The 27,442-nt window shown below is 42.1% G+C and overlaps 1 protein-coding gene across 10 annotated transcripts in view; it reads right to left on the bottom strand.

Annotated features, from left to right (window-relative positions):
* The window catches only part of TNRC6C (trinucleotide repeat containing adaptor 6C), a 120,829-nt gene extending 94,945 nt beyond the window's left edge, over positions 1-25,884 (bottom strand). For 7 of the 10 annotated variants that reach the window (XM_083428457.1, XM_083428465.1, XM_083428467.1 and 4 more), the window contains exon 1: positions 24,228-25,884. The gene's annotated coding sequence lies outside the window, so the exon portion shown is untranslated. Of the gene's footprint in view, positions 1-10,588; positions 10,669-24,227 lie in introns of those variants that run through there. The other 3 variants (XM_083428462.1, XM_083428464.1, XM_083428461.1) reach the window with 2 other exon arrangements.
* Between the last annotated feature and the right edge of the window lie 1,558 nt (positions 25,885-27,442).

Genomic DNA, 27,442 nt, shown 5'->3' with positions numbered 1-27,442 from the left:
ACTCTGCTAAAAATAAGCCTCTCTCAAAGCAGAAATTTGTTCAAGAGTTAATTATCTGTCTTTTTTCAAGTATAACCTCAGTGTGAAGCTTTTTAAAGGGAGTATTTGGACAGTACAAAGGGAGTACTGAACAGCATATTCATGCAGAAATATGAAATTACACACACACACAGAGAGAGAGAGAGAGAGAGAGAGAGAGTAAATGGCCAAATTTGAAGCTAAACATTTTTTTAAAAAATACTTATTAGTAACTCACTGAGGAACATGGGGACACACTCCTGTTTAGGATACAAAGGGATGTGTCTTAGATCAGGTAAGGAGAACCTGTGGCGCTCGAAGATATTGATGGACTACAACTTCCACCACCCCAAACCATGCTGGCTGGCATTGATGGGAGAAGTCCAATAACATCTGGAGGACCACAGGTTTCCCATCCATCTTAGATGGCAAAATGTAGTCTTTTTTACTACCTTTAACACTGCAATCAAGAGGTTTGGGAACTACAGCTCCCAGAGTACCTTTAACCTTGCCTTTTGTGTTTTGGGAATATTTTAACTCAAACTGTAACTGTGACAAAAACTGTGGAGGAACAAAAGCAAAGAAATAGACAGAAGGTTGACAGCCTGCAATGTAGGGGGGTGCAGTTTGCTATGCCAGGAAAAGAGCCAGTGTTTGTGTGTATGTTTGGTTACAATCATGGCTAAAATCATAGAAAAAACTTCGTAGACTTGGATCACAGAGTAACTCTTGGATAGTTAAAACATGAATGTATGGACAGAAAAACCCTGCAAAGAAAACCATAGCTTGAAGTTTTCGTTTATTTATTGGGGGGGGGGGGAGCCCAGCAGCTGTGAATTTCAGAAAGGGTTTGAAAATTAAAACTGTGTACAGTTCTAGTTACCTCACCTCAAAAAAGGATACTGCAGAACTGGAAAAAGGTTCAGAAAAAGGCAACCAAAAGGGGTTAGAGGAAAGATTACATTTGAGGCTTTTTAGTTTAGAAAAAGAAGCAAGTAAGGCAAAGAAGACAGAGGTGTATAAAGGTATTCGTGGTGTATAAGAAGGATATCTTTAAAGGGGGATTAGACAAATTTATAGGGGATATACATGTCAGTGGCTACTAGCCACAATGGCTGTGTTCTATCTCCACTGTTGGAGATATATTCAGAATCAGACTCACTTGCTGGGAATCACTAGTGTGGGGAGTGCTACTGCACACAGGTCCTGTTTGTGGGTTTCCCATAGGCCAGAGGTCAGCAACCTAAGGCCCATGGGCTAGAAGCGGCCCATGAGCCACCCCCGAACCGAGCCGTCCGCTTGGCGAGTCCCCGCGCGCTGCACTAAACCATGTGATAAAAACGCTGTCTAAAGTCTGTAGCATACACATAACTTGTCAATATAGATGCTCACACAAAATAAGGAAACGCAAATGTCACTGCTGGTGTGTGGCAAAGCTTTTAAACCAGTGGTGACCAAACTTGGCCCTCCGGGTGTTTTTGAACTACAACTCCCATCACCCCTAGCTAACAGGACCAGTGGTCAGGGATGATGGGAATTGTAGTCCCAAAACAGCTGGAGAGCCCAGTTGGCCACCACTGTTTTAAACATTGTGGGTTTAATGAAGTCATCCTATTAGTGGAAGGATTTCTGTCTTGCACCCCTCCGCCCAAATCTGTTCTAGGTTTTTCCCCAATCCTCTTCAGAAGATGGGAGGGAGGACAGGAAAACTCTTTAGGTTTTTTAAAGACATGATTTCACTGTGACTTATCACTGCTCAAATATACACCTCTACTTCATACCTATCTAAACAGCAATAGGCTATCAGAAAAAAAATGACACCGATTTCTTTCTCTGCTATATTGGCTGGAGGCTCACATGTCTGCTAGTACCATACAGGAAGGGGTGCTTTTTCCAATCTCTCACAAATTAGAAGATTCACTTTTGCCACATACTAACTGCATCTCATGAAGGAGAGCTACACTAGAAATACTGCCCCACCCCCCAAATAGTTGATCTCAACCAACACACAACTGTTATCCTTTAGCCTAATGTTTACACTTTATTTTATTGAAAGGAATCTGTTGTATACTTCTGTTTCATGAGGGATGATCAATCGATGACCCATGGGCAAAGCTGTGAAACTCCCCGCCCCCAAAAGATGAACTTAACAAAGTGCTGAAAAAATAGTACAGTTTATTTACAAAACATGAATGCTTAATTTTGATCCCGGAGAATACTGTGGATCTACCCAATAACTACCAGCTTCATATTCTGTTTAAAATTTAAAATTTGGGTACCTGTCTTCAACTAAATAATCCTTGAATGTATATACTGTATAGACAAAGGCAGAAACTGTGTCCTTCTAGCACTGCAGTGAGAATGTTACAGTGTAAAAGCCACTTGGAACAAAGTTCCAGCTATAATGATAGTTGAAGACAACCGAAAAAGAAAATCTAGTAACTGGCTCATGATAAATTGTTCCATAAGCAGGTGTTCAGGAGGTTTCTCCAAGGGTGTTAAAGCAAGACTCCTTTCTGTTCCAAATCCAGATAGATGCAGAAAGGCTGCATTTTAAAGCATCCATAAAGGGAAAAGAAGGGAAAGAGCCATTGATTTGTGGGTGGTAGTCCTATATCCTGCTTTCACTATAACTCTCGTGCAAAATGCTTCTGCCTGATAATAAAGAAAAGACTGGGATTCATAATTAAAATGTGAGGTTGCATGGCAGTTTTGATGTTGGGTGTTTCAAAAGATGAAGTGTATTACACCTATGCAGCCAGCGTAGCTGACAACTTTGAAAGTGTGAGAGAATTCCAAGCAAGACCTGATCAAAGGAAGGCCTACAAACACATTAGCCTTTTCTAAGTTTGTTTTTTTAAAAAAAAGAAATGATTCTTCACTACTACAAACACCAGCCAAAGATATTAAAACCTTTGCTAAAATTGTCGTTGGTATTTCTGCTCTCCAGATGAGTACTGAAACAGCGTTTAAAAGGCTGAAACTCATGTTCTCCATCAGTTGTTAAAAGTTACTGGTTCAAATATCACACAAGGAGAAAATCAAAGGATTGTATGTCTTAAGTGTTTCTTCAAATTCTTCTTTCAACTGCAGCCCAATAATGTTGGTCTGGATGCCTCTCCAGATAGCGCCCCCTCCAACTTTAGGAGACTTGATTACTTGAGTGGATTTTATCTTACTGTAATATTAGATTTGTGTCTGTGATTGTATATCTGCTTGTGCAGTCCTCCATATCTGAAGTGAACATGCTGCTAGGGGACAATTTTAGAAATACTAGTAGGCCAACAACTTCACTGGTAAAATATGTATGCTCTAGAAGGTAAATGATCCCCAAACCCCTAAACCAGTGGTTCCCAATAGGGAGTCTGCATAACCCACCCAGGGGGTCCGGGGCACAAGTCACATAACAAAAGCTACCACTGAGACAAAAGTAGGGGGTCCATGGCTTGGCTTTCGAAAGACAGGGGGTCCGCAGTACTTAGCGAAATGGGAACCACTGCCCTAAATCTATTCAGCTCCTTGCCCTGCACTGGTCACAACCCAAACAAATCCCCCACCCTCCAGTGCACGTGGGTAGGAGAGATAGGGAATTTTCCAGCTGCTATAGCTAGACAGGTACACCTGGCTCTTTTGTTGCCCACAATTAGATTTCAGGAGGTATTTGTAGTTCTGGCTCTTAGAGGTTTTTTTAATTGATTGTGTTGAAATCATTTCTGCAGTTTTAATGTATTTTATCTGACTGTGTTGTGTTTTAGAAATAAACCACCAAGTTATCCATTCATTTCTAAGTTTGGCTCTAAATAAAAATCAATTTGAATGGTTGAGTGGCTTGAAGGGAATGCTCCAGTCCTTTCCATACCTTATTCCCCTACTTTCCCTGCCCCATTTACCCCTTCTCATCCCCGGATGCTACTCCCTAGGCAAGATCACAGGGCAAGATGTGAAAAACCCTCCCCTGTCTTCTGTTCCTCCAAACAGCATCCAATCCCTGACAAAGTAAGAAACGTTCAGTGCTTGATTTCATGGCCTTTGGGGATGTGAAGGCCCCACAGGGATACATCTTGGCCCTCATGAAATTCAGCATGTACATGAAAGCCCTGCAAAAGGTTGTTCAGTCATTTGGAATGTGGTATCATCATATTGATCAATCTCTCCCCTCCTTTCCATTGCATTTCAAGGAGGCTGCAGAGTGCCTCAACTGCTAGCTGTGGAAGGAAGATCACTTATTTCCTCCAGGGTGCCCTGCAGTGGTAGATGACCCACCTCAACACTGTCCCAATATGTGAAGCAACTTTCATGTCCTCACAGAAACAAATAACAGAGAGACACTTACGCTGAAGAAAGCAGAAGCTCACAGTCAAGAACATCACTGCAACAGAGGCTAACCTTGATTATAATGACAGGTTTCTAGAAGTGGAAAGCAGGTTTTTCACCCTCACAGCTCTGTATTACACTGCAGCCCTTTAACCCACAGGAACTGAAGGAGAGCTCAATGAGAACAAAGCCTACTTGCACAACTTCTGCTGCAGGTTCAGTTTGTTTGTTAGGCTTAGAGATGGGAAGGCACAGAAAAAAATCATACGAAGATTTGAAGTGAAACTTCTCTCACCATTTTTTCCAAATTTGTCCCCACTGGGGGAAAAATGGGGGAGGGGGATTGGATTATGGCATATTTTCTTTTCAAATGATGAACAGCATGTTTAAGACAAGGTGTAACAGGAAGCCTTTTTGTCAGACTGTATTATAAGATCCAGTATAGGATCATTAAAATTCATGTACACTGGAGACAAGCAAATCCTGAGTTGCACAATGAGAGTACAACTCTCAGTGTTTTGTAGTAAACAAGCTGCACACTTAGGGCTTGACATTGGAAAGTGACTTTCAAATGTTGCAGAATACAGAGTTAGATCTGAATATGTGTACAGATGGATCCTGAATATCCACATAAGGATCAGATCATGCAGTTACACCCACTTCTTGCCCCTTTTAAAAAAATCATTTTGCCATTCTAAGACTTGCTAAAGTACTCTAGCCTGTTGTTGGAAGATTGTCACCCATTGACTTAAATTCATATTTTGCAGATGCTGTAAAGATATATAGATATAATTCATAGAATAATAGAATCACAGAATTGTAGAGTTGGAAGGTACCATGAGGGTCATCCAGTCCACCCCTGCAATGCAGGAATCTTTTGCCCAATGTTCCTCACACTGTTTTGTTATTCTGACCTGAGATTTCTTGCTTATTTTGTTAGATACAAAGCATTTAATCACAGCTTTGCTTTTCATCCTTAGGTTCAGCATCTCTGAACATGCACTAGGTAATGGACCCAGCATGTCCTTTTTTCCATTACACATACTCCTAAAACCTTACTTAAATATAGCTACTGTATTCCACATGAATCTGGAAACAACTATTTTTCCTTTCAAAATATTAATGCATAAAGTTGTAATTCAAAAGGGCTGGACTGTAGGATAGAGTGAATTCCTGCTATTTTGTACTTATTAGCAGAATTTATTTACCTGCCTTCTTGAAAGCAACAAGTCAGGTAACAACAAACAAATAAGATACAAAACTGCAATCCATAATTTATTCAGAAGATAAAAATAAAGTCAAGTAATTTAGGTGGCATTAAAAACTCAAGACAACAGGCCTTTGCTTGACAAAGCATGACATACCGTATTTTTCACCCCATAGGACGCACCGGCCCATAGGACGCACCTAGTTTTTTGGGGGGGAAATAAAGGGAAAATTTTTTATTTCCCCCCCAGGTGCGCTGTGCTAATCCCGAAGCTTGGGGCATGCAGAGCTCAGCGCGCCCCAAGCTTCTGGGTGCCGGCAAGGTCTCCGCTAGCCCTGGAAGAGCCGCGCGGCTTTCCCAGGGCTAGCGGAGCACTGCGCCAATCCCGAAGCTTGGGGCGTGCTGAGCTCAGCGCGCCCCAAGCTCCTGGGTGCTGGCAAGGTCTCTGCTAGCCCTGGGAGAGCCGCGCAGCGCCGCGCAGCTTTCCCAGGGCTAGCAGAGCTCTGCGCTAATCCCGAAGCTTGGGGCGTGCTGAGCTCAGCGCGCCCCAAGCTCCTGGGTGCTGGCAAGGTCTCTGCTAGCCCTGGGAGAGCCGCGCAGCGCCGCGCAGCTTTCCCAGGGCTAGCAGAGCTCTGCGCTAATCCCGAAGCTTGGGGCGTGCTGAGCTCAGCGCGCCCCAAGCTCCTGGGTGCTGGCAAGGTCTCTGCTAGCCCTGGGAGAGCCGCGCAGCGCCGCGCAGCTTTCCCAGGGCTAGCAGAGCTCTGCGCTAATCCCGAAGCTTGGGGCGTGCTGAGCTCAGCGCGCCCCAAGCTCCTGGGTGCTGGCAAGGTCTCTGCTAGCCCTGGGAGAGCCGCGCAGCGCCGCGCAGCTTTCCCAGGGCTAGCAGAGCTCTGCGCTAATCCCGAAGCTTGGGGCGTGCTGAGCTCAGCGCGCCCCAAGCTCCTGGGTGCTGGCAAGGTCTCTGCTAGCCCTGGGAGAGCCGCGCAGCGCCGCGCAGCTTTCCCAGGGCTAGCAGAGCTCTGCGCTAATCCCGAAGCTTGGGGCGTGCTGAGCTCAGCGCGCCCCAAGCTCCTGGGTGCTGGCAAGGTCTCTGCTAGCCCTGGGAGAGCCGCGCAGCGCCGCGCAGCTTTCCCAGGGCTAGCAGAGCTCTGCGCTAATCCCGAAGCTTGGGGCGTGCTGAGCTCAGCGCGCCCCAAGCTCCTGGGTGCCGGCAAGGTCTCTGCTAGCCCTGGGAGAGCCGCGCAGCGCCGCGCAGCTTTCCCAGGGCTAGCAGAGCTCTGCGCTAATCCCGAAGCTTGGGGCGTGCTGAGCTCAGCGCGCCCCAAGCTCCTGGGTGCCGGCAAGGTCTCCGCTAGCCGTGGGAGAGCCGCGCGGCTTTCCCAGGGCTAGCGGAGCGCAGCGCCAATCCTGAAGCTTGGGGCGTGCTGAGCTCAGCGCGCCCCAAGCTCCTGGGTGCTGGCAAGGTCTCTGCTAGCCATGGGAGAGCCGCGCAGCTCTCCCAGGGCTAGTGGAGCGCTGCGCCAATCCCGAAGCTTGGGGCGTGCGGAGCTCAGCGCGCCCCAAGCTCCTGGGTGCCGGCAAGGTCTCCGCTAGCCCTGGGAGAGCCATGCAGCTCTCCCAGGGCTAGCGGAGCGCAGCGCCAATCCCGAAGCTTGGGGCGTGCGGAGCTCAGCGCGCCCCAAGCTTCTGGGTGCCGGCAAGGTCTCCGCTAGCCCTGGAAGAGCCGCGCGGCTTTCCCAGGGCTAGCGGAGCGCTGCGCCAATCCCGAAGCTTGGGGCGTGTTGAGCTCAGCGCGCCCCAAGCTTCTGGGTGCTGGCAAGGTCTCTGCTAGCCGTGGGAGAGCCGCGCGGCTTTCCCACAGCTAGCGGAGCCCTGCGCCAATCCCGAAGCTTGGGGAGTGCGGAGCTCAGCGCGCCCCAAGCTTCTGGGTGCCGGCAAGGTCTCCGCTAGCCGTGGGAGAGCCGCGCGGCTTTCCCACAGCTAGCGGAGCGCTCCGCCAATCCCGAAGCTTGGGGAGTGCGGAGCTCAGCGCGCCCCAAGCTTCTGGGTGCTGGCAAGGTCTCCGCTAGCCGTGGGAGAGCCGCGCGGCTTTCCCACAGCTAGCGGAGCGCTGCGCCAATCCCGAAGCTTGGGGCGTGCGGAGCTCAGCGCGCCCCAAGCTTCTGGGTGCTGGCAAGGTCTCTGCTAGCTCCCATGGCTAGCAGATAGCTTCTTGAAGCCTGGAGAGCCAGAGGGGTCGGTGCGCACCGACCCCCCTCGCTCTCCAGGCTTCAGCGAAAGCCTGCATTCGCCCCATAGGACGCACACACATTTCCCCTTCCTTTTTGGAGGGGAAAAAGTGCGTCCTATAGGGCGAAAAATACGGTAAGCATATCTTAGGAAGGAAGTCTACAACCAGGGTGTCGTTACTGAGAAGACCTTCTCACCAGTAGCCATGTACTGTATGTCACTTCAGAAGATAGGGCACACAGAGGACTTCTCACAAAGATCTAAATTGAAAGGAAGGCTCACGTAAATTTTAACTTATTAGGGAAATGCCTCAGTTTTAGCTGTAGTTGAGTGTATTTGGAAAGGAAGGTTCTGACTAAACATTAAGAAGAACTTTCTGGCAGTAAAAGCTGTTCAATAGTGGAAAGGGCTCCCCCAGGAAGTGGTAGACTCTCCTTCCTTAGAGGTTTTTAAGCAGAGGTTGGATGGCCATCTGTCATATATGCTTTAGTTGACATTCTTGCATTGCAGGGGTTTGGACTAGATGACCCTCGGGTTCCCTTCCAACTCTTCAATTCTATGATCTTAGGAATATTTCACTAGAGATGGCCAAATACTAAAATTATAGGACCTGATCTACTGTCTCCAATGTTAGTTTCTCTACACATATTCATTTGTTTATTTAAAGCAGTACTTAACTAGCTTCAAAACATTACTAAATTAGAATCTCTCAAAGCTAATCAGAGAACCACAAACATTTTCCTCTTGATTAAAAATACAATGTGATTTGAATACCACCAAATTAATGTATTAGTGATAAGTATAAGAGGCATAAGTGTAATTCACAATGAAACACTATTTTTTCTAAATACATGTTTCTGAGTTTAATAGCTCAATCCTATTCATGAAGTTTACTTTTAATTCTAAGGTATTCAATGGGAAGTACTCCCAGGTACATTTGTATAAGCAGCTCAAATTAAGTCAGAAAAGGATACTTTTGTTTTTTAAAAAATAGAGTTCAGTTTTCAGAACTGTTTTACATAATGACATTTCTAAATACATGCACTTAAATAAGCTTAAAATAATAGAACTGACTATCCAAGTGGTCTATCAAACAGTAGCTTCTGCTGACACATCCCATGTGTAATCATCTAGCAGGGAAATGAAAGGATAATATTTAAGGTTCTTCAGTGTTCATGGAGTTATTATTAGAACTGTGATTACAAAGGCATTGATAAAACCCTAGTATATGTTACACATTCCTCCTCTGTTTGTTTATTTTGAAACATAGAAATGAAGCATTGGCTGAAAGATGAAAGAGACCACTGAACATGGAGATTTCCTTCCTGTTTGCCACTGTTGTGTCAAATGTGCCTTGAAACTGTGAACAAAAGCTTTACCATGCTACCAAATTTAGAATGGTGTTTAAACTGCTATAATCTACTGGCATACAGACATGGAAGTTGTATACATGCAAGGGCTTCAGTAATCATTTCAGTGGCAAGAGCACTGGCTACAAGCAGAAAGTTGCCCCCTCCACTATAACAAATGAGCAAGGCAGAATACATGACAGCAATATCACAGTAAACCTGTGAAAGTCTGAATCAGAGAGGATAGAGCACTGTATCTATAAACTGGATAATTAAATGTCACTACATTGATTATGAGACACCACATTGAGATGTCTACACTAAAGCAGGGGTGGGGAGTCTGTGGCCCTCCAGATGCTATTGGACTCCAACTCCCATTATCCCTGACCTTTGGCCATTCTGGCAAGGGGTGATGGAAGTTGGCAGACCAGTATCATCAGAGAAGAAAGCACAGGTTCCACAGCCTTGAACTATCCTATCCCTCCCTATAGGAAGAAGTTCTAAAAACAAACAAATATATATTGCCTAAAATTGAACTCATATATATTCCTATGACTTCACCCAATCTTTCACCACTTTGTCACCCCTCTTTCATCAGCCTATTCTAGCCAATTCCTCCCAAAGATGTACATACACAATCAGAAGAAGTGCCAATCAAACCCCACCACCAGGTCTCTTGTATCCCATCTACTCCTGCTTCTTCGTCTTCCTACTATAACCATCACATCACACATTCAACTCTTACCCAATCCTTTGCCCAGCCTCTCCTGCAACTAAGCTTAGTAAGTCAACTATTTGACATCACCCTCCAACATGAGAGAGGGAAGAAAAATGAGTGTGTGCACACTATCCCTCACTTTGCCCAATAGGCCACTGATTCCATAATCCCCTTTCTGCTATTGGCTTTGGCAATCCTGGCCTCTTCTCAGCATTTCCATCTACATACCACTCTAGAAATTTCCTTCATCACTCCCAACTATACACTATCCTCTTTGGGATCCAGTGAGCAAGACATGTTGTTAGTACATAGTGAAAGACATACTATCTTTGCACTACCAAAAGAAAACTGGGCATGAATGTTCATAGCTGATGTCTTTTCTAACATCTGGTCATACCTACTGAGAATCAAGAAACATAGCAGTAGTTCAAAGCAATCAGCTGCTGTAAACTTAAGCTTTCTCAGGGAATTTTCTTTTTGTTTCAGTGTGTTCCGCCAAAAGATGGAAGCACTAAAACAGCTTGTTTCCCCCCATCTCTTTCCTCTGAAATGGTTGAACCATTACCCTAAAACTTTCCAAAACAAGTTTAGCCTGAGGCAAGAAGCTGGCACAGAATGCTTCTTGGACTGAATGGTTTACATTTGGCGAATTAAACTGAAAAGAGGGATATTATAGGAGGAAGAAATGTAACTCAATGAAAGAGAGCTAACTCTTCCTTGTGAAGGATTTCTCAACATAGAAGAAAGTCTTACACAATTAATTAGGTCATTGATGAAGACTGGAGTCTCTTCAAAAGGATGCCAATGGTGAGGTTGTGCTCATGCTACAAATTCTGAAAAAACAAAGCAATAGATAACTAGTCCAGCTTCCTGAATCTCAGTTTTCATTTTTAAAAAGTTTATACATATTATCATATTATGCTTGAAAGAGACTCCCAATTGTTAGGGGACAGGGCATCTATGACTGGGTACAGCATCAATGTTCTAGCCCTTTAAAGAGTAGCAAAACCTAAATAAATTATTTTAACACCCTCACACCCCATAAATGTATGCAAAACTTGCTCAATGTGCTAAATTTATAAATGGCGATAGATCTCAACCTTACTTGGCAGGGAGCTGATTACCCAGGCGTAGAACTTCTTTTTTTTTGTAGCATGGCTAAAAGGTGGATATGCACGTGCTCCAATACGAGCCATAACTAATGCAAATTCCTCATTTCCAGCAATTCTCCCATGCAGAAGCTGTTATAAAGGGCAAGCCTGTTAGCTAGACTTGCATGAACATGGAATGATAGAGTAAAAATACATGCTAAAAGAGGTATTTGGACTGAAAAGGGAGGCATTAGAATCTTCCACACTTGTATTACTCTGAAAGAAAAGAGCCCCCATTTTTCTTGTCTATTCTTCTCTTTTGTCCGTCCCTCCCATGTTCTGCCTCCATAGCTGAATGATAGTTACTGGAAACCATCGGAAGGGAGCGGGCTCTTGTGTTCAGATCAGCCACTGTGAGAACAAGACGCTGGGTTAGGTGGTCCATTGGCCTGGTCCAGCAGGGCACTTCAAGTTTGTTCAAGAGCAGTCAACAGCAGCAGCAACAATTTCAACCACAAGTATGTGCTCCACATTCATTCCAGAAGATGTGTATAAACCAACTTGTTGAAAAATGCTACTAGAGATAAGCATGGACAACTTACACACTCTTAGGGCCTATTGTCACTTGAAGCCTTGCCTGTCCCCACCAATACCTGCTGCCACTTGAGCCCCTGACAGCAGCCACACTGGTGTTGTAATGAGCCAGGACCCACTGAAGCACTGGCACCACAAGAGGGAAGGGAAGGTTGATGACTGCTCCACCCTCTTGTGCACTTATCCAGCAGCAGCAGCACTGTAATGGACTGTGAGTTACTAGGCAATCCCATGAGCAGGATGTTGGCACCATCAGCAGTGGCTTCAAAAGGGCCCAAGTGGCAATGGGCACTGGAGGAGCCACTAGGGGACTCTCAGGGCCCATTCAGGGCAGCCTGGCAATGCCTGCCAAAGTTCTGGAGCCAGACCTGCATAGATCCCACAAACATCATAGGTCTTCAGGGAGCAGAAAACTGAGTGATCCTAGTAACTGCCATGAATATGTTGGGCAATTCACTGGAATGGCAATCTTGATCTTGCTTTTTCTGTGCTATGAATTTTTTACCCAGTCAAAGGGTCAACTTTCAGTTGAAGAAAATGAAAAAGAAGACAGTGCTCCTGGATAATCAGATAATTTCCTCACCTCTATTCTCACTTTGGGATAACAGAGGCTAAAAACAATGAAGTTAATAGCACAGGTTGGCAGTTAGGAAGACCTCTTAATTCAATTGGCAGTCTCTGCTTCAACATAATCCCTAATCACGCTATCAAGACTTTATTACTGAAAATTCCACCATTATTGTGAAAGGTAGGAAATCACTACTCCATCAAGAAATGACTGTTGGACAACCAGGATAAAAAGGGGAGGGGACCCATCCTTATGCAACTGAAATAAATCAAATATGCAGGCCTTATAGGTTTCTGCAAAGCTATCACCACTTCACAAATGCCCCAAGTGATGTTTGGTGATGATTACATGATGTCTTGCTACAATAACTTGGTCCACAATAACTTGTGTCCTTATGCACACAGATTTCCATCAGACCACAGTGCTGTTACAAAACTATGGTTTGTGCTCACCTTGCATACCAGGATCAAACTCAGGTTTGAAAAGCAAGAAAATGATTCAGACTGCCAATCTAGATATTAATGCCATACTATGGTTTGTCAAAATATTGAGAGGAAATTGCAGTGCTCAAGGGAAACAAGGGAAGTGTGAGCACAGAAATCACTCTTATAATAGCACCAATCCATGCTTTGACATTATGGGTGAACTAACACAATATTCAGCTTAACATCTGCTGCCACTTGGGTTCTAACACTGCAGCAGCAGCTGCTAGTCTCGCCCCTCACTTGCAATCATTCTTACCAGAAGTGGTGTTGCAATGAACAACTTGAACTACTTTTGCAAATACCAGTGCCAGGTATTTTGCAAATCAAAATCACTAAGGAAACTAGGAGGAGGTAGCTAGTAAGTTAGGCGTGTGGGAAATGGGAGAAATCTTCTCACTGTTTTTTGAGGACTGGCAAACTAGGCAACTTACCCAAAAAATTCATAACCGAATGGGTCTCAATTCCACACTGGTTGTACTTTTAAAAAGCACAACAGTTCTTTCACAGAACAAGGTATATTATATCCCAAACTAGTTGACAGTTTCTGGAATAAAATGGTTGGAAACTACTGGCTTAAAGCTTAGGATTGCTTTGAAATTGTGATTTTTCAAAAGATTAAAAAAAAATTTTATTCCTGCGATATATTCCTACTTAACATTATAGTAAAGCAACATCCGAACTGCAGATGTGCAGTAACTCTTCAATGAACTGACAGCTTCTTTTGTAAATTCAATAGACCCTTTAAAAGTTTTCTAAATTCCATACTTGTTAGAAGCATTGTGAATATGGAATTCAGTGTATTAAGTAGATGGAAAGAATTCTAAACTCAGACCCCTAGCGAGCTAGTCAAGAGACACAATGAAATGTCAAGGGTCCTGGGATTCTCAAGAGGAGGGAAACATCAAATCAGGAGTGGGAGGGATTAAGTGAGAAAACTTTTGCTTACGTGACAAAATAGAGGACTTAGAAATACTTGGAATTAAGATTTATTATGGTGGTTATACTAGTAAGGCAGAATATTAAGTGCTTTGTACTTGCTACACTGAATCTCAAACAGAAAGGCACCTTTTTCTTTAACATTGTCTTTGTAGCTTATACAAATGACTCTAGTCTAACTGCTACTGAAATACTATTTTACAGCTACTAAACAGTAATGCTCTTTAATGTAAGATGAGAAGCCATAATATCATTCCATACTATTCACATACAGGTGAAAGCTGAAATCCACAAAGAGCACTTTTTAATGAAATTTGCTTAATCCTGCCTTAAGCCATTCAAGTACAAAAAATGCACTCTTGTAAGCTAAAAATACTGTATTAGCCCCAATATGGATGAGTTTACCAAACCTTACAGTACATACCCTAGGTGAATAACTTCTGAAAGTTTAGAGAGAGAAAGGTGCTCAGTGGGAAATGAGCTTGTAAAAGGGAACCTATGAGCTGCCACTTATAGATACACATAGCTATATAACTAGGAAAAGAGAAAATTCAAATTGTATCCATGAGCCTAATTTTTGAGTACTGTAGTATTAATGTAGGCAAACCTCTTTTATGTACCATTAATTTTGTTAAATCATCTTTTTCTTAATAAAATACATGAATCATATTAAAATGGCACCATGTAACTATGTAATTTGCTCACCTTAGGAGAAGCATACAGTGGTACCTCTGGTTACGAACTTAATTCATTCCGGAGGTCCGTTCTTAACCTGAAACTGTTCTTAACCTGAGGTACCACTTTAGCTAATGGGGCCTCCTGCTGCCACCAGAGTGCGATTTCTGTTCTCATCCTGGGGCAAACTTCTTAACCCAAGGTACTACTTCAAGGTTAGTGTAGTCTGTAACCCGAAGTGTTTGTATCCCGAGGTGTTTGTAACCAGAGGTACCACTGTTTTTGAAAACAAGAAGACTGGCTTTTAGGGAAATAGTTTCTGCACTTCCTATGTTTAATGAGATAGTAAATTAGACTTATAGCCCCATCTGCTCCAAACCCATGTGCTAGGATGAGCGTTCAGTCTGCACAAGCATTTCAGCTTGCCAGATGGACCAACACCCACACCTCCGCCCATGTATGCTGTTCTGGGGGTTCTTCTGACATACACCCACACCAGCCAATTACAAGGGGCATGGGGGAAGAGTGGGAAATAAAGTCCCGTTGCACAAGCAAATGTTCTTGTGTAAGGCTTCTGCTGATGCTGCTCTTTAGATGAACCATACCCTCTGTGTGTATGACCTGAAGATTGACTCCAACTAAGAGGTAATACCATTCAGTTTTGCTTCAATTTACTCTTTTTAAGTACTACAATGTCCAAAATTAATCCCTGGTTTTGATAAATTAAAGACAGCCATGTACGTTTCTCTTTTACTTGCTTCCTACACAGCCAGTTACAAGCCAGACTTTAATTTCTAAGAACCAGAGACTAGCCATTGCTTCTATATCCCGGAATCTGAGGTGTGTAACCTGATATCTGAAGCACCTGGGAAGGACATATTCAGCTTGCAGTCTCCATTTTGGAACGCAGTCTAAGCAGATCTCATGGCTACAACATCCAGCCTACTTTTGTAACATCCTGTCTGAAAAGGAGTTCTGGAAAACTCAAAGCTTGCCTCAATTTTGTAGCATTTTAGATGATCGTAATAAACACATTGCTCAACAGTGGATTTTTGAGTTTTTGCCAAAGAATTACTTCAACATTACTTTTTTCAAAAATCATGGGAAACTATGGTTTTTATTTAAAATGATTCATTTTTCACCAACAGAAGCTCAATATAGCTGTTTATAAGGTACAGAAAATGCAAATACTACAATCACTATTTTATAACAATATGACATACTCTGAAACTAAATGTAGTTCTGAAAAACTATGACCCACACTGCAACACTCAGGCACAATGTACCATAATACAGTGGTACCTTGGGTTAAGTACTTAATTTGTTCCGGAGGTCTGTACTTAACCTGAAACTGTTCTTAATCTGAAGCACCACTTTAGCTAATGGGGCCTCCTGCTGCTGCCGCGCCGCCGGAGCATGATTTCTATTCTCGTCCTGAAGCAAAGTTCTTAAACTGAAGCACTATTTCTGGGTTAGCGGAGTCTGTAACCTAAAGCGTATGTAACCTGAAGCGTATGTAACCCAAGGTACCACTGTACATTACTGCCTTACGTTTTTACAACTAGAACCAGTAGAAAAATAAATTAAAAGTTCTACATTGGTATCATTCCAAGAGTAGCAAACTCTACATTGGGAGCATATGTACCATACCACTACAAAGTGCACATTACCAACACAATGCTCTCAGTCAAAAAAGGAGAAGCAATATTTACATTTAAGTTGTGATTTCAAGGCCATGGATTTCATCAGGCATTTGCTTACATCCCCACTGATATGAAATAAGGTTCATTTGAATCACACTGCTTCAATTTGAGCCCTTTAAAATAAGATATTCAATCCAAAACTGTGCATACAGCAATTTTCCAATTCCCTCTTAGAACAGTGGTTGTACATGCCAACAAGCCATCCCTATAGCCTCTGATGCAATGCAAGCAACTGTCTTTGGAAAAACGGGTGACTGAATGCCAACCATTATTATTACTGCACGTGTATTCAGAAAGAAACAATGAAAACTATGTTTCAGGCTGTAGATGGAGCATTCTAGTACACTTGTACTTTACAAATTTAATGAAATGGTCACAGGCTAGCAGAAACATTTGTGGTATTATCTGTACCTTTGAAAAATGTAATTAGAAAAAAATGACTATACAAAAACATTAGTACAGAGGAGGGTTTTTTATTCTGTATTGATGTTTTTGTAAAGTAATTTGTCTCTAATTATATTCAAATGTGCTAGTTTCCAAAGGTACAGCTTTCATGGCAACCTATGAAGCCAAATAGAGAGACATTCGTTATCTTAAGACATAAATATTACACACAGTGCAGTTTTACATCATTTTTCATTTACTACTACCTTTCTAAGCTCATTATCAATACATGCCCAAATACAATAACGCCAATACAGGCTTATATCCAACACTGTCCATTCATAAGTAGAATGAACCAACCTGCACAACAAGACTTTACCTTCTTCTCTCCCCCATGCAATATTCCATGTGCACTCAAAATATTCTCCAGATGATTGGGGGAACCCACCAAAGAAATTTGGGGAGCACACAGAGACCAGTTTAAACAATGTTGGATTCTACCTGTAGTGCATGTTTGTCAAAGTTTTTCTTTTAATGAGAAAGCTGAGCCCTTAAAGGTTATAAACCCATCATTTTACCTGGTAAAAAGCCAAAACTGATTAGCATACCATCCAACCTTGATGCCATCTGAAGTTGTAATGCTTAAATTGCTTCATAATCCTCTTTATTTCTATTAAGCCTTCTTGTTTCTATGTAATATTGCCCTTTTGTTTTCTTTTGATTAAAGTAGCACTTAAAAGGTGCAGTTTTAATTCCACAGTTTAACAGCCTCTATACTGAATTATCAAAACAACCTATAACATACATTATTTAAGAATTATAGTACACCTCACTGTACAGACGTGTTTGAAACTTCTTATCCTAATCTAGTTGAGAAGCTACTTTACTAGCGTTGGTGTGGAAGAGGGACAATCACCTTCGTCTGGTTCTAGACAAAGATGTATAGAATAGTGAAACCAGGAGAGCATAAAGCTATACCACTTTTCCATTGCAGTCTGCTATTATTATATGCAGTTCTAACGCAGAACCTAAGTTTGAACTGATTTACCAATGATGTCTGCCATCAGTCATGGCACCAAGGGCCACTGGGAAACCACACTTCCTGCCTCTGAGGAAGACCACCAACTTGGCCCCATCCATTGACCAGTGGAGCAGCAGCTGCTCCCAAACTTGCTTTCCTCTTTCCTTCCCATTCCTTTCACAAAAACAACTCATGCTAAATATACAGGGAAAACAGAGTACAGTGGTACGTCTGGTTACGAACTTAATTCATTCCAGAGGTCTGTTCTTAACCTGAAACCATTCTTAACCTGAGATACCACGTTAACTAATGGGGCATCCCGCTGCTTTTTAAATTCTGCTTTTTTTATCAAAAAACAACAACACCCACCTGCATCCAACAGAAAATCTGCTCTGGAGGAGAGCCTTCTCAACTGATTTTCAGGGCAGGGTACTAAACGTTGAGAGGGAGGGGGGAATGGCAATCTGCTCCCTTCCTCTGTTATTGCACACCTCCTGATGGATCAAAAGTCCTGAACTTGTGCAAGGGCACCAAGTGAATGCAGCCAATTTTACTTTTGCTTTTGTTCCTGAAGAACCCCCTCTACAATAAAAAAAAATCAGCTCTGAATATATTAGGAAATACCAACTTAAGGACTGGGGTGAGAGAGACAACAGCCATGATCAGACACAAGGAAAGAGAGGTCAGCAGACATTTACCAACAAAAGACTGCTACAGAAATATTGGTATGCCATGTGCATGATTCTCCTTGACTACAATATGCCACAGGAGAAAGGCAGATGGAGAAGAAGGGGTTACTGTCCTGGCAGTTATAGCAAGGTGACAATTACAACAATATTGTTTTTAGGGCTATTCAAACCATTTAGGAATCTTATTCGGAGGGGGAGGAGGTGGAACTAACATTGTTTCTGAGAGCAGTCTTTCTAAAACGATATTTGAGCAATGGTAACCCAGCCAGTTTTAAAACAAAATTTAATATTAGGTAGTTAAACTACAACTTTTTAAATAAAAATGAAGAATGGAAAAAGGACCCCTTTTTAAAATAGGGAAATACAATTCTGCAGAGATGAGGCTGTTTATTAAGAATACATTCCACCTCTCCAGCCCTCTGAAGACAAACTGCAGAGCTGTGTGCAAAGCTAGACAATCTGGGCAGCCAGCCATAAAACATCACTTCTGTAGCACAGATACTGCTTTCACTCTCTTAAGCCCTCCACAGCTGTAAAATATAACAAGAGGGGCTCTGGTAACTAGCCTTTACTGTCTCAGACACTTTATGTTTCATGGGTCAAAGTTTGTGCATGGGTTGCATCTATTCTTAAAATAAAAAACCACACCCAAATGAACATTCAGGAGGAATGTTATTGAAGTAAATATATTTAAAAAATAAAAATCAAGCAATCACATGCTGACATGTGGCACAGTTCATAATAGGTTTCCACAGAGAGAGCAAGGGAAAAACAGGCTAGAATTATAGAAGGCTTAACGAGATTAAAGAAATAAGCGACCATTAAAAAAAAAAATCTCATAAAATACACATTGTTTTTTACTTGAGTATGAAGCTGTTTGTGCACTCTATATTTCTGAGTGGAAATGTTTACAACTGATAAGTTTGTTTTTAACTCACAATATGGGTCAACATCCAGAATATCATGCACCCACGAACTTTTAGTTCTCTGGAGCAGCATCCCATGAGCAATGAGAAGATGCCACCAGAAATTTTGTTTTATGGTCACCTCCTTCTGCATATGCACAACTGCTCTGTACACATAAATGGGAGCTCTCTCGATCTTAGCCAGTGCAGGCATACTTTAAAGCAAGCTACACAGCCAACAATGCAATAGTCCTTCAATTTAGAATGTTTCTGAATGGGCTGCAGGATAGAAGACAGCAGGTATGACTAATCCGTTTCCACAACTTGCTATATTTATCCTCTAAATACAAAGATTATGAACAATTGAAAGCCAGTTTTGTAATTAAATTTGTTATTGCCATAGCATATTGCAATTCAGTAAAATATATTGGGTCTTTAAATTCTTTTGACCTGGCTGATGTCTCTATAAAGCTACTGAAAACCTCTACCCATTATCACCAGAAGGTAACAGCTGATACAAAATTGGCTAGACTACATCATCACCGGGCACTTAAGAGGTTTCTTATCATTCATCTCTACTACTAAATGGCCTGATGAACTCCTTCCTGCAGCTTCAAGACAAGGGGAGAAATATTCCAAATATGACATTATCTTGTAATCTGAATTTTAAACGGGTTCTAAAAATAAACAATAAATAAAACAAGCCAAAAATAGCTTACAAGGTAAAGAATGAGAATCCTAGTCATACAACAAAGCAACAACCTTCTATAGTTCATAATAGATGGAAAAACTTAGCAGATTAACGAATGTGTATTGATGTACACATTTGAAATGATTTTGTCTGAAATATTGTAACAGATTTCAAAAAGCAAATAAATTAACATATATCCCTGTGTGAATAGAAATGGGGTGGGAGCTAAGCTTTTAGTCTGCAGTGTTCTCATAGGGACTTTCTCTAGCAATTCTTTCCATCTGAAAGCCTTCCTTTGCTGAAGTAGAAGTCTGCCCCACCCCTGACCTCCTCCTCCAGCTTGTTTTGGAAAGGAGCCAGATGACAGCATTGGGAAAAGTGCATATTTATCTCTACAAGACCAGCTGCATAGAACAACTAAATGTAATTTAAAAGTATTATCCATTCTCGCACACACGGCGGCTTTATTTTTATGCCATTAAGGTTCTGAGTGCCAAAAAAAATTCATGTTGATGTTTTAGTAGGTATATCTCTAAAGGCTTCATTTTTAGATTTATAAGTGTTCCAAAACTGGCAATCACTATGGCAACCATTTTGCTTATAAATAAAACCGAATTCCCTACACATGGAAATCTGTTTGCATTTTAAAATAGAAGTACAGAGAAACAGACTCAACAATGTTTATTCTTTCCTAGATTGACTATTTTCACATACAAAAGGTATTGTAATGCCTTCAAACAAGAGTTTGGGATACTATTTATTCTGATGATGGAGTGTTACACCTTGCTAAAATGTCTGACTAAAAGATGACAACAAAATCGCACACAACCTCTGTTGCTGGGCATATGATTCTTCTACAGTGATCATGTGCTTTTTTATGATATAATGAATATCAAAGGAATTTAATATTTTAAATAGTACAAAATGTTAAAATGTTTAATTACTATCCTAATATTGTGGCTGCCCAAGAGGGCTAATAACAATCACCAAAAGCATACATCTATTCCAACTTCAGGAATAAATCAAGAATCACAAAAGTAATTATAAAACCCCATTCCTTCTTAGCAACAGTGCAAAATACTACTGCTAGGTGAAAGTGATTAAAGGACCTCTTCCAAACAATACATGGGGTCTAGCCTTCAGGTGGTTAGTCTGGAAATTATTTTCAAAATGAAGATCCCTTTTGCTGTTACTGTAGAATATATGTTGCAGGAGCCTAATATGAGGGTCACCACCAGGAAATACTAGCTAGTGATCTTATTAGACAAGTGTCTAATATGTTGGTGAACATATGATAAGTATATGGTCCATTTCTTTGTCTTTCATATCTCCCACTGTATATTAGCTTTCACTACCTATTCTAGAAGAATGTGATATGCATTTCCCAAAGACATGACCAACAGTCCAGTCAGAAAAAGGATACACCACAGTTTCAGACTGATGGCTTAGGACACCTGCCCTTGATGAGCTAACACCCACAGAGCTGAAGAACAAACTAATACTGGCATACTATTTAGAAATACATGAGGTATTGAAGATTCAACAGTTAATCACACTGTGTAAGGACACAAAAATAAACCCCATGTGGATTAATATCATGCTTTTCATCTGTAATCCTATACTCACTTCCCTTGCAGTAATCAATGTGACTGAAGTATAAAAGTAAACATGCATAAGACTGCACTATTAAAGTGTTTTATGGCCTGCTTGTTGACATAAGAAGAGCCTTGCTATATAAGACCAAAGGCCTATCTAGTCCAGCATCCCATTTCCTAAATAACCAACCTATGAGAAGCACACAAGCAGGACATGAGGAAGATAGCCCTCTCCCACTGTTTCCCAACAATTAGTATTCAGGGGCAATCTGCCTCTAATCCTAGAGGTAGCAAATAGCCATCATGACTAGCAGCCATTGATAGCCTTACCCCTTAATAAATTCATCTAGTTCCCTTTTAAAGTCATCTAAGTTGGTCATCAGCAGATCTTGCGGAAGCAAATTCTATAGCTTTAACTATGCACTGTCTGAAGAAGTGCTACCTTTTGTCTATCCTCAATTTCCCACCATTCAACTTTATAGGATGACCCCCCCCCATACTTATGGTATGAAGAAGATACTTCTCAGTCCAGTTTCTCTGCACCAGCCTCCAGATAATTTTGCTTGCTACCCTTTTTCCAGCTCTACAATATCCTTTTGAGAAGCAGCAACCAAATCCGTACACAGAATGCCAAATGTGGTCACAGCATATATTGTAAAGGCATGATCCCTTGCATGCAATCCACTTTTTTCACAGCTGCCGCATACTAGGTTAAGGTTTTTCATTGCATTATTCACCATGAACTCAAGTTTCCATTCGTGTCATTTGCACATTTTCTCTTTCAGAATGCATGGATAGTGGAAAACATGTTGGGTTTTCCCACCTATGCACTGAAAGGGCTATCTTTATGAGTCCTAGTGCTCCCTCAGCCCATTTCATTTTTGTTCAGTGCAATAGTCAGTTTTACAATGGAAGCATCTCTGACAAGGAGTTCACAGAATGCATCATAATTGCTTTGGTTTCGGCATTAGTAGGAATCTCTCTTTCATAATATACCTTATTTACTAATCCATGCATGTCCCAGGTGACAAAAGTAGAAAGCATCATAACTTGCCACTACTAATGCTCTAGGACATCAAACAATCATCAGGTAAGTAAAAATTGCATTTAAAATCAATAACCAACTAACAAAAGTTTTAAAAAAGCAACAGAAAAGGCACAAGTGGGTTTTTTAAAAACAAACAAAAAAACAATAGTCTTTTCCACCTTTTCTACCAAAAGGTATCTGCGAAAGGTATTCAGAAAACTGATAGTTACCAAATGCTTGCACAGAAAATTGATAATATCAGATAACAGGAAAATAACTGTATGAATAAAACATGCCTGTAGCTGTGAAGGGAATATTAAATATTTCTGATACACTGTTTGGTATCAGAGTTCACAGTTAGGTATCAGTAGCCAGAAAGGGTAGAAGGAAGAGGGTGTCAGATGATGACTGGAAATTCCAATAACCAGCTATGGGGGAAAGATTAAATCATAAGCTTTACCCATTGACAAACTGTTCAACTCTATCTGGATTATGAGGAAAATTAAATAATTACTAAATGTGTATCTTGACAGCCACACAAACCATAGAAAAACAAGTCAGAAGTGAGTCTCACTACGTAGAAATCATAACGATATATTATGGGCTCTTAAAAACATATATACAGTTTATTGCAGCTGTCTTCTTCTTTCTTCCTTATGTGTTCTTATGTCTGTATTGCTAATCGTTTATCTGCTGCATCTCAACAATTTACCCATAAAATTTGATGCATCCAATGAGGTTCACTAAAATAAGTGACAATTACTTGTTCTTATATATTCCAATTCAGCCAGGATTTTGGTTTCTCTCTCACCCACATTTCAATATCTCTAAGAAGGAGTTGATATTATAAACATGTGCCAAAATTACAATGGAACTATTGGGTGGTCACCAATGTTAATCCTATTCAGAGTAGAATCATTGAAATTAATGAACACCACTACCTTATTTACAGAGTAGATAGGTCTACCCTGACTTAGAAAACAAAACAATGGGTTGTCCCTATTACATACAGAGTTTAAATGTAAAAAAAAACTCTCCAACAGAGGACATTAAACTAAAATTAAAGACTGATCTTTATAAAGCGACTAACTAAAATATCTACCAAGGCATTCTGTATTAAGTGAGCCATAGATAACATTTTCTATATTTTGAAAACATAGCGACCTTCTGTGCATGGACTACTGCACTTCTAAGTTTAGGCTTTGAAGCAAATGAAGCAGAGGGTTTTCCAAATACTTAAATAATAAATTTTGCACAGGCAGAATTTTGTACACACTGAAATCCTACTTTGACCCCGATACTTTAGTAACTGATGGTTTGCTCCATTAATCATTGCTACCATAAAAGGAAAAACTGGTGACACAAAAATATGCTAAAATATTTTTCTCCAGCAAAGAACTTAATAATATAGACACAAAAGAAGCCTACATTCTAAAGAAACACTGAAAAAAAGATCCAGTCATCTTTTTATACTTGACTGTAGGCAATCAAGGATGAAGTTCAAGTTTTCTCCAGTTGGTTACATTCAATCAGCTTTTCCATTCTAGCTACACTTAAACCAAGACAAATTGCCAAGGCTAATTATCACTATTTTCCAAACATTGCATCACATGGTAATGTGAGATGCTATCAACAGCATGCACACACTAAAATAATTTAAGATTAATTCTGTTCCATAATTTATTATATTTTCCATATTTTCTCATGTGCATGATATGGTGTGGGATTTTTTTGCAGGGACAAGGAACTACATGCAAAATATGCCTGATAAATACTGAAGTTTTTAAAGCTGGCATCCAAGTCTATTTTAGTCTTTGAATATAATAGCTTATTATTAGAAAGCACTTCATAGATTTATTATTTTACTGACTACAGCAGAATTTTTATTTTAAAAAAACACTACAGAAAACAGCTCTGTTCTGTACTTATGGCACGGGGAGGCGCATGCACTGAACTACTTAAAAGGTCTTTTACATTTTTAACTTTTCCTGCCTCCCAATTAAGAGAAGGGAATGGCCCTCCTCTTACCTTTGCTTCGTTTCCTTCTGGGGCTCTTTGGCAGCTTTCGACTCAGTCTCCTTGAAAAAGAACAAGTGAATATTTTGTCTGGCGTCTGGGAGTTTCACTAGCGTGCTCCTTTCTTTCTTTAATGCTTTTTCTTACAAAAAGTACCCGTATTTTTTCACGTTGAATACGAAAAAAATCTCACACGGCCAAGAAAGTCAGTTGTTGGATTTTTTTTTTTTAATATTTATGCCCGTTCCAATAAAAAAAAAACCCCACCAAAAATAACCTGCCACAAAGGAGGAGGGAGGGGGTTGGGGAAACCAGACAAGAAATCAACAGTATCCAAGTAGAAGAGCTAAAAGCTCCAGTTTGATTCCAGCCCAGAGAAGTGCAGCAGATGCAGGTCCTTTTTTAAAATATCTTTTTTATTTCCAGTGAAGCAGAACTAGCAGTTATGAGTCCCCAGCTAGAGTTTTGCACACGGAATTTTGTTCTAAAATTAAATGTACGTGGTTGCAGCAAAAATGAACTGTTGGGATGTGAGAGAGTGGGAAATGTTATGCTTTCTAATTGATAAGAACACAGCTTTTAAAAAATATGTGTTTGGGAGATTCTCAGTTTATATGGATGAGCATCTGAATATTTTGTTTTCAAAAGTGCAAATTAAAATGGAGAAAATTGTACCCATCCAGAAGTGTATAAGGGAATAGCTTAGGAAAAACAAAAAGGAGCCACGGGGGATCCAGAAGAGTCTCACATCCAAACAAGAAGTACCCAGTACGGTCTCTCTAAAAAGGGAGGAGAGACGTGGAACACAAGCAGGAAAAGGATCTAGCAGTCTCTCTCAGGCAGATCCAAGGGGGAGAGCAATCCAGGCAGTGTCTCAGAAGGCAAGGATCCACAGATGCCAGCGAAATCCACCAGCTGTGCCTTTCATATGTGGATCCAAGGAAGGGAGGTCCAGCAGTCTCTCTGATAGACAGGGATCCTAAAAGGATCCAGGAGATAAGCTTCTTGCTGACGAGGGGGTCCACCAGTCTCTCTCATGGGGATCCACCCAGCTATGCCAAACATAGGTGGATCCAGAAAAGAAGGCGAAATCCAGTCTCTTTCTTTCTCACAGGGTCAGGATCCACGGATCCCTGGGCGATCCAGCCGTTGAGTTTCTCATAAGGAGGTCCGTCAGGCTCTCTCCCAGCGGGATCCACCCAATCAGTAGCAGGATCCAGCAGGCTCGCTCGCTCGCTCTCCTTCCCCTCCACAGGGACTCAAGAGAGAGAGAGGTTCTCGGGGGGGGGGGAGAGATACGGGGGATTTGTGGAGGCAGCAGGAGCGGCTCCTCGGACGGAGCTTTCGCTCGGAGGGGAAGGGGGTTGGGCCGCTGGCGGGACAGGCGATGCCGCCGAGCTCAGTGATGCTGCCGGGCCGGCCCCCCGCTCCTCCTCGCAGCAGTAGCAGCAGCCGCCTGCACCACCACCGCCGCCGCCTCTGTCCTCCGCTTCAGGAGCAGAGCTGCTGCCACCGCAGCCATTTTGTTACTAACTGACAAGAGCCCCGCCAGGCAGGCAGCGCGAGACCACAACGGAGCGCGCGGGGGGGAGGGGGCAGGGAGACGCGAGAGTTACTCCCTCCTCCCCTCCCCAACCTCAAACAGGAAGTCTCGTCCGCCGCTCAAGTCACGTGGTGGTTGGGGGGGGAACAGGCATAAAAGAAAGCTCTGAGACATGCAAATGAGGCGGGGAGAAGAGCCAATGGCGTGACGGCAGGAGTCCCGCAGCTCCGCCTTTCCCTCGCTCTCATCTCGTCCGCCTCAGAGCCGGAGCTGATGCCTTTCCCTGTTGCTCGCTCCCCTACCCCCCCACCGCCTGCCTGCCTGCCTGCCTTTCTCCTCCGTCCATCTTGTGTGTTACCTAATCTGCACGGAGGGAACTATCAGATACGGTCCGTCCGCGTTGCAGGTGGAAAAAAAAAAGCACAGGCTTGGAATGAAAATGATGGGGAATTTTGCTGTGGTAATTTTGCACGGGAAAACATAGCAATAGGGTTTGTTTGTTTGTTTCTATCTATCTATATGCATAATACTCGACTAGCCTGCGCTTGAATTGCATCTGCTTCAGTATATTGCTGTTGTTATTTTTAGCTCTGCAGAAACCTGGCGCTGCTGTTTTGAAAGATTTTGAGGGGGGGGGTTACAAGTCGGCTCCTCTGAATGAAAACGAATGAATTTGCTTAGTTTTTACACAAAATTCCGCCCCCACCCGAGCATCAGATTAAAGCTTACATTGGTGCGTACAGACTGCCCTGCAAATGTCAGAGATCTGGGGGATGCCACAGGACATGTGTGGTCTGTGTTTTTCTATGGAATTCCAACAGATCCTATTTACCCACCGACTGCATCATCATCTTCATAAAAAAGCATCCCTCACAAATGTACATATTTTTAAATTACCACACAAGATATCACATCCGTGCCCATGAACGGCAGCATAATATGGCATGTGCACTTGACAGCTTTGCTGTGTGCAAAAACAGATCAATAATATTGCACTAGGCAGCAGTAATGTTCATGGTGCAGACTGTGAACATGGAGAGGTTCTCATATGGTGGGAGCTGTGGCAGGAACCTGAATAAAAAAAATCAAGCAGATTTATAGGAAACTGCCTTCAATCCATATTTTTGTACTATGGTGGCACTGTGAAGGGTTGCATCCATGCTTCTGTGCCATGGCAGCACCACAATACAATGGCCACAGAGACAGATGTGATCTGTGATATGGCGGATTTGGACGGGGGGCTGTGTTAAAAACAACACCCATGCAAATTCAAAGTCCAGAGTTATTGATGCAAAACAAACCAGCCCACAGTACACTTAGCTGAAGTTTCCAGACATGCAGGCAAGCTTTTGTGATGTCAAAATAAAATATATGGGGCGGGGGAGATAATGACAGCATGCTCCCCAACATTCTGTTATCCTGCCTGACAACCAACCAATTGCTTTGGCTGTTTTTTTCCCATAGTCTGTTGTTTACAAGAGTTCCTATCCCTTACAGTTTAGTGGCTACTTAAATGTCCCCTCGCACCCCAATAGAAAGATCAGGGTCACAGCCTGACACCAGACAAATCTAATTTCAAAACCTACCATTGCTGAAAAAGGAAACTAACTCCCATCTAACATCCCCAGAGGGCTGCAAGAACAGCTAGCAAAACAAAAACAAACTGAGCTTGCCAATGCAGGAT

Source organism: Podarcis tiliguerta (genome assembly GCF_965153285.1).
Source record: "Podarcis tiliguerta genome assembly, chromosome: 2".
Taxonomy (NCBI): Eukaryota; Metazoa; Chordata; class Lepidosauria; order Squamata; family Lacertidae; genus Podarcis; species Podarcis tiliguerta.
Note: the sequence above shows the minus strand (reverse complement) of the source record. Positions and strands in the feature narration are given on the sequence as shown.